Below are 7,951 nucleotides of genomic sequence, written 5' to 3' on the forward strand. Positions count from 1 at the left end.
GGGTGGCCGTTCACCGCGGTTTATTTTTACAACAAGATGTGTTTATTATAAACACAGCCGTAAAAAAAAAATTTTAAACGCCGCGTCCAAGGGGGTAGTTTTTTACACCACAAGTTTGGTGTTTTTAATTTTTTTTCTTTTTTCTTTTTTTTCACCAAATTTGTGGTGTAAAAAACTACCCCCTCGGCCGCGGCGTTTAAAATTTTTTTTACGGCTGTGTTTATAATTTACACATCTAGTTGTAAAAAAAATCGTGGTGAACGCCCACCCGTGGGGTGTAGTTCTCGCGGTTCTTACAACTCGAGGTGGTTTTCATTCTAGCAGCCCCCTACATAAGGGTGTGCAATTATATAAATAACGTAAATAGTCATATGTAATTATGTAAAATGATATAAACAATAGGGCTTGGCTATACAAGAAACCCATCTTTTTTAAAAAACTATGCAAACCCAATACCATCCATTGATTATGTTTCATCATACTTGATCAATGGCTCTCATAATTTTGGTAACAATTAGATTTAAAAGAAAATGTAATAATACACATTAGTCAACTAGAATGGCATTTTGGGTAGTATATTTCTTCTCTTTCCACTGTCCAGTCCTATCATCTTTAATGTACCTCTCTTTCTCTCTCTTCATATCCAAGTCAAAATCACAATCTCAGCTCTCTCAATTCACTTTCTCTTTCTCTTACCTCTTCCTCTTTCCCATTTCTTCAACCCAATCTTGAAGACAACAACCACCACCAGCAACCACCTCCTCCGGCGAAATAAACAACAACCACCACCAGCAACCACCTCCTCCGGCGAAACTCACCGGGCTTCTTCTCCGGCTCTCTCTCTCCTCAATCTTTAGAAGCAAATGAAGGGTCTGAATGTTGTTTTAGAGAGAGAACGATGACAACAATCTTCATCATGTTCATCTATAACACCAAGAACACACATACAAGTGAGAGAGAGAGAGAGAGGAAGTTTGAACACACATACAGACGACTCGGGTCAGATTCATGTTCAGGTTCGGTTCTAATTTTGTTCGGGATTCACTCCAGATTTATTTCGGTCTGTACATGATTGTAGAAGGTGGTGGAGGGTGGGTGGTTGGTGGCGACGGAGTTCGGAACATCGTCGGAGTGGGTGGTTGGTGGCGCCGGAGTTCGGAACATCGTCAGGATTCATTCTGGGTTGTTGGTAGTTGATAGCGGCGACAGTGGGTGGTTGTAGAAGGTGGTGGATGGTGGGTGGTTGGTGGCGCCGGAGTTCGGAACATCGTCGGAGTCAAGATCTAGTAATGGTTAATGTTCTCTCTCTCTCTCCTCTCCTCTGTCTTCAATCAAGATCTAGTAATGGTTAATGTTCATGTATTTTAAATAAATCGAAAACTTTAGGATGAGATTTTGAACGGGATTTTTTGTTGGTTTGGTTGCTTGTTTGGGGATTTTGATCTTAACAATAATTGTTTTTTTTTTGTTGGTTTAGTTGCTGGTTTGGGCTTTTGATCTGAACAGTAAGTGTTTTTTTTATTGGTTATTTGATTTACAGAAACAGACCCATAACATGTGTTAAGAAGCACCTGTTAGAATGATATAACGTGTGTTGATTTACAGAAACAGATCCATAAAGATATTCAATTGACAAGTTGGATGGATGTAGGCGACGTTAATGCGGGGACATTGAATAAGTCAACTCTTTTGGGAAAGAATTTTTCGTTCGTTTATAACATGTGTAACAGACCCATAAAGAAGTTTTCATGCTGTAACAAGTTTTCGTTCGTTTCTAACATGTTTTGCACATTTTGGAATGTATAACATGTGTTAAGCCTCTGTTATAATCTTTTTGTAACCTGGCATGTATTCATGTATAAGCTAGTGGTTTACAAAACACCATGATGTGTATATACTGATCTAAGATGTGTTACAATGTGTCTGTTCGGAACATGTAATTGATTAACATGTGACAAGGGTGAAAACAGTCGACGGGGGCGATGAGTTTAATGGTGAGCTTAGTTAATATCGTAATCTTGTTGTAACCCCACTTGTATACATATGATAACATGTAAGCATCCATTATAACCCGACTTGTATTCATGTATATCAAAAGTGGTTTTGCAAAACACCATGATGTGCATATACTGATCGTAACACGTGTACAAGTTAATATGGAACATACAAGTTAATATTGTAACACCGTATACCTGGGATAACATGTGTTAAGCCTCTGTTATAATATTGGTTTAACCCAACATGGTGTCATGTATAAGCTAGTGGTTTCCAAAAGACTATTAACTTGTATAATCTTGGAACATACAAGTTAATATTGTAACACCGTAACCCGACTTGTATTCATGTATATGAAAGTCACATCCTTTGGGAAAGAAGTCTTCGTTCATTTATAACATGTGTTGGTGGTTCATGCTGTAACAGAACACCATGATGTAACCTGACATATTTTCATGTATAACATGTGTTAAGCCCCGGTATAATGATATATAACGTGGGAAAGAACTCTTCGTTCGTTTAAAACATGTGTTTGTTTTGCACATTTTGGAATGTATAACATGTGTTAAGCCTCTGTTATAATCTTTTTGTAACCTGACATATATTCATGTATAAGCTAGGGGTTTACAAAACACCATGATGTGTATATACTGATCTAACATGTGTTACAATTTGTCTATTCGGAACATGTAATTGCTTAACATGTGACAAGGGTGAAAACAGTCGACGGGGGCGATGAGTTTAATGGTGAGCTTAGTTAATATCGTAATCTTGTTGTAACCCCACTTGTATACATATGATAACATGTAAGCATCCATTATAACCCGACTTGTATTCATGTATATGAAAGTGGTTTGCAAGTTAATATGTGTACAAGTTAATATTGTAACACCGTATATGGAACATACAAGTTAATATGGAACATACAAGTTAATATTGTATAACGTGTGTTAAGCCTCTATTATAACGTGTGTTAAGACTTCCAGAATGGATGCATAAACCACTAGTAACTTAACAACATAGTATACCTGATATAACGTGTGTTAAGCCTCTTTTATAACGTGTGTTAAGACTTCCAGAATGTGTTAAGTCCATACCGTTTTAACATCATGTACTAGACAAAACAAAATAAGAGTCTCACATTACATATTACTAGTAAACGGAAATACATAGCACTAAGAAAATGGTGGAGCTTCCTTTGAAAGTTTGCCTTAGCTTTTCAGCGGCTACCTTTGCTGCCTTAGCTTTTCAGCGGCTACCCTTGCTTTATTGTTTGGGTCGGTCTTGAAACGGTTTGTAAACATGTGGGTGTGCGTATGCCAGGGAAGTTATAAAAAAGTGTTTTCATGTCACACGTTACACGTGTTACGTTGTACATGAGTTTCATGTCACATGTAACACATGCATGTCCGAGAAGTTCAACCTATAACACATGCATGAGTTTCATGTCACATGTAACACATGCATGTCAGATAACATCACAAAAACAGTTACTATTCAAATCAAAAAGCCCCAAACAAAGCAACCAAACCAACAAAAAACAGTTACTATTCAGATCAAAAGCCCAAACAAGCAACCAAACCAAGCACAGCTTTTTAACACAAAAATAAAAACCTGCAAATTAATCTTACACAACTGAAACAACAACTAACAAAGTACACAGAACTAAAAACCTGCAAATAATTCGTCATACCCTAATACATGTCTCTAATACATCGTCATACCCTAATACATGTCTCTATAACATGTTACTATGGTTTAGCTGTGAAACAGGAGTTTAGACTATAACACATGTTATGTTGGTTGTGCTGTAAGACAAACTTGGCTTAGCTGTGAAACAGGAGTTCAGACTATAACACGTGTTACGTTGGTTGTGCTGTAAGACAAACTTGGCTTTTCGTTTCTAAAAACAGATGTGCCGATTATTAGATGTCTAAAATTCAGCAACTAACAAAGTACACATAACTAAAAACAACAAGATTACACGTTAAAATACGAAACATTAACGGTCTATAATTTGTAATCTATACGAACATTAACGGTTGTTCGTGTTTCACAATAACGGTTGGAATTATACAAACTGTAACTTGTAATCTATAAGACACATTTACAGTCTAATTACGAACATTAACATCCACACAGTCCCCAAGCTCAAAATTTCAATCATCTAACAAATATTACCCTCGCACATAAAAAAAACCCCAAAATTAATCCAAACAAATTTTAAATCAAAAAACAAACAATTAAACCTTTGTAGTTGATATGAGTTCAACATTCAGATGGAGATCATTCCCCCAAATATAATCTTTGGATGGAGAACATTCGGGTGCAGATTGATACGATCTAAAGAGCTCGTCGACATCAGTGACCTTTGAGCAGTAGTTGATGATGACAACATTCAGATCTGGTGCCGTTTTGAGTTAAATATATTCAGTTCCACAACTGAATATAGGAACTGAATATATGGGTTGGGGTTGGGGGATGGCGGTGGTGGATGGGCAGTGGTGGCAGTTGTGGGGGTTGTGCAGCGGGGGCCGGCTGACGGTGGTAAAGGTACGACGGTGGTGGGGGTTGTGCAACAGGGTTGGAGGTGTTTACGGTGGTGCCGGAGGTACAATACAGATGGTGGTGCGGTGGTGATCATGGTGGTGGTGATGGTGGTGTGGTGGAAGAGAAAGGTGTACGATGAGAGAGAGATTTGATGAAGAGAGAGAGAGAGAAACTAATCAGATTAAGGAAGAGAGAGAGGTTTGGGAAGATAAATGAGAAATAAATGTTGTCAAATCAAAGTACACAAAAGTCAAGATATCTTTTTGAATTGGGTAGTGTAAAAAGACAATCCTACCCTTCAAAGCTCTAAATTCATATGTTGATGTGGAGCAATCTAGGCCACATGTTGAGTTTGCAAAGTTTTTTAAAAATAAAGGGTTTCTTGTGGAGCATTCCAAATGATTTTTATTGATCTAAATGTCAACGATTACAGAACTTGAAAATGAAAAGTACAACATTACAACGAATGGAAAAGTACGGATATTACACTACATCAGGTCCGACGGGCCGTCGTGGAACAGATCTCAAATCCAACGAAGACAACCATGTTTTCGGGTTCAACAACATTTGATTAAGGGCTTCCTAACCTGATTACAACCCGGCTAGCTCTTCTTCTCTATATGATGTAATCAGGGTTCAAACAAGAGCTGTTATGAGATCATATTAGCAACAAGAGATGTACATCAAGAATTTTGGATATGTTAATCAGATCGGTTGTGTTCAACGTCGAAATTACACCAAAAATTGGGGTATGTGATACCTTGCTACTATTCATTAACCATTAATTTCCTGGTTCTTTGACTGACGTTGGGTTCATATCTGATTGAGATAGTGATGTGGTAATTGGTTGTTTTGTTTGTGTGTAGTATATGAAGAAGAATATGATGTTTAACTGATTTTGTAGTGTGCAGGTGTTAAAAATATTTAGGGTTAGTAAACAAAGAAGATAAGTGACAACTGTTAGAAAGATAAAAGGAATTTTAAAGTTTTGTGGTTTTTTGGAGTTATTGTAGGAGTCTAGATGATTATGATGTTTATTCATGTTCATCGATTTTTCTCTCAAGAAGTTATGGGTTTTTTTCTGGGTATGATATTCTTGAAACAAGTTGATGTTTGAGGGTTTGTTCTTGGTTCAGCCGAAATAGAGTATGGATCAAGTTGGTGGGTCAAGTTCTAGTTAATTTTTTTAAGTTTAATAATTATATGAGGGTATATTAGTCATTTCACCGGTCAACTAATGGTCAGCCAACTAATTATGTTAGTAGGGACCTTATTGATTCAAAGCGACAATCACAATGACTTGATTGTTCAATTTTGCCAGATGAGACTCAACGTGCCAATAGGTGTTACTCACAGAAGCTTAAATTATAGTTTAGTCATTTAATAGTAACTACAGGATGTCTGCGCGATACGGTGGGAGCGACACATCGTATTACGATACTCGTTTTTTTGTAGTTTTCTTATTCATATAACATTTATTGTAGCATTATTGTGATAGATATACATCAAAAGCAAAGTAATGGGGTAATCCATTTCACTGTGCTGTGCATGGTTCGGTCGGTTCAGTTATTATCCTCAACCGAAGCGGAAACCAATGTCATCGGTTATTCTATTTTATTAACAAATCGGTTTTCGGTTAATCACTTCGGTTAATTTGGTTAGATTGACGGTTTTCGGTTTGGTTCATTAAATATCAGTTAATAGAAAAAACTAAACTTGGGCTAAAACTTTTGCTTAGAGATATATGAAATTAAGGTATAAATACATGAAAGGAAAGTATAAATATATGAAATGGAGATATAAAATATGAAATATATGAACTTGAGGTATAAAAATTAGAAATATATGAAAATATGAATAGTTTGGTCCGATTCAGCTAATTTTGGTTAGACGATTGTACAAAAAAATTGATAACCGGGTTTTGGCTAATTCGGTTTTCAATTAATTCAGCTTTTGGTTGATTTCGATTCGGTTTCGTCTGTTTTCGGTTTGGTTTTGGTTAACAATTTAATTATTGATCAGCAATAACCGGGTTTTGATTAATAACCGATAGGTGCACACGCGATACGGCGGGAAACACAGACATTGCCACAGTGTACATTGTTTGGTTGGTTAGATTATTATCCTCAACCGAAATCAAGGTCATCGATTAGTCAATTCTATCAACCAATCTTTTTTAGTTAATCGGTTTGCTTTATTTGGTTAGATTGATGGTTTTTGGTTTGATTCATTTAATTTCTAAAGTTAATAGCCAACCAAACTTAGGCTAAAACTTTTGATTAGAAATACATGAAATTTAACTATAAATACATGAAATGGTTGTATAGGTACGTGAAATTGAGATATAAATACATAAAATTGGGGTATAAATATGATATACATGAACTAAATGTATAAAAGCTATAAATATATGAAAATATGAATGGTTCGGTTCAGTTAATTTTGATTAAATGAGGGTACAAAAAATCGATAACCATTTTTGGTTAATTCGAGTTTTGGTTAATCAGTTTTTAGTTAACTCAATTTTTTGTTGATTTTGGTTCGGTTTCGGTTAATGCTTTAGTTATTACTCACCCTTAAGCATTGTTAATCATGTAAACATATCAGTTGTTTTAATTAAAAAAACTATAGTAATACTATACTCAAATTAAAGAGAATAAAATACTCGTTTTCATGGTGTAATTATATATATATATATATATATATATATATATATATATATATATATATATATATATATATATATATATATTAACGTACCAAAAAGTTATGACCGTTTAAAAATCATGAGAAGAGTTAGTTTTCTATCAGGAGATAAAGTGCAACTACTAACTAATTATCTAATAATTTTTTTAAAGATGAGGGTTTATCACTTGACATTTTGTAGATATTAAACATTATGGGATAACGACTAAGTACGTTTAGGCTTTAATCACTTGTACATTAAGACATCATCTCCTTGTACCTTTTAATCCACATGTCAACACTGACCAAGACAACTATAGAAATGTCGACAAAAAATGAGTAGGTCGTCACAGTACTTTTGGATTTTTTTTTAATATTATAGTTTATAAGACATGACAAGTATACGTCAAAGAATTATAAGTTTGTTTTGGAGGGAGAAAAGCGTAACTAATTACCGATAATTATGTTAAAATTTAGAGATTTAAGTGTAATAAGATGGGGGCTAAAATATAATTATTGTTTGAAAGACCAATCTACCCTCATTTTAGGGGTGTATTTATAAATTAGGGTAAAGTTCCTGTACAAATAGCCTTATCGTACAAAACGTACGAAAGACATGAAAATGTAAAAAAACGCGATGACATTTACGTAATTATTTTACCCGTAATTACCCTGTAGGTTTAAAATTACATTACAAGATCATTTGTAGTGTAATTATGAT

The sequence above is a fragment of the Helianthus annuus genome, chromosome 11, assembly GCF_002127325.2.
Source record: "Helianthus annuus cultivar XRQ/B chromosome 11, HanXRQr2.0-SUNRISE, whole genome shotgun sequence".
NCBI lineage: Eukaryota > Viridiplantae > Streptophyta > Magnoliopsida > Asterales > Asteraceae > Helianthus > Helianthus annuus.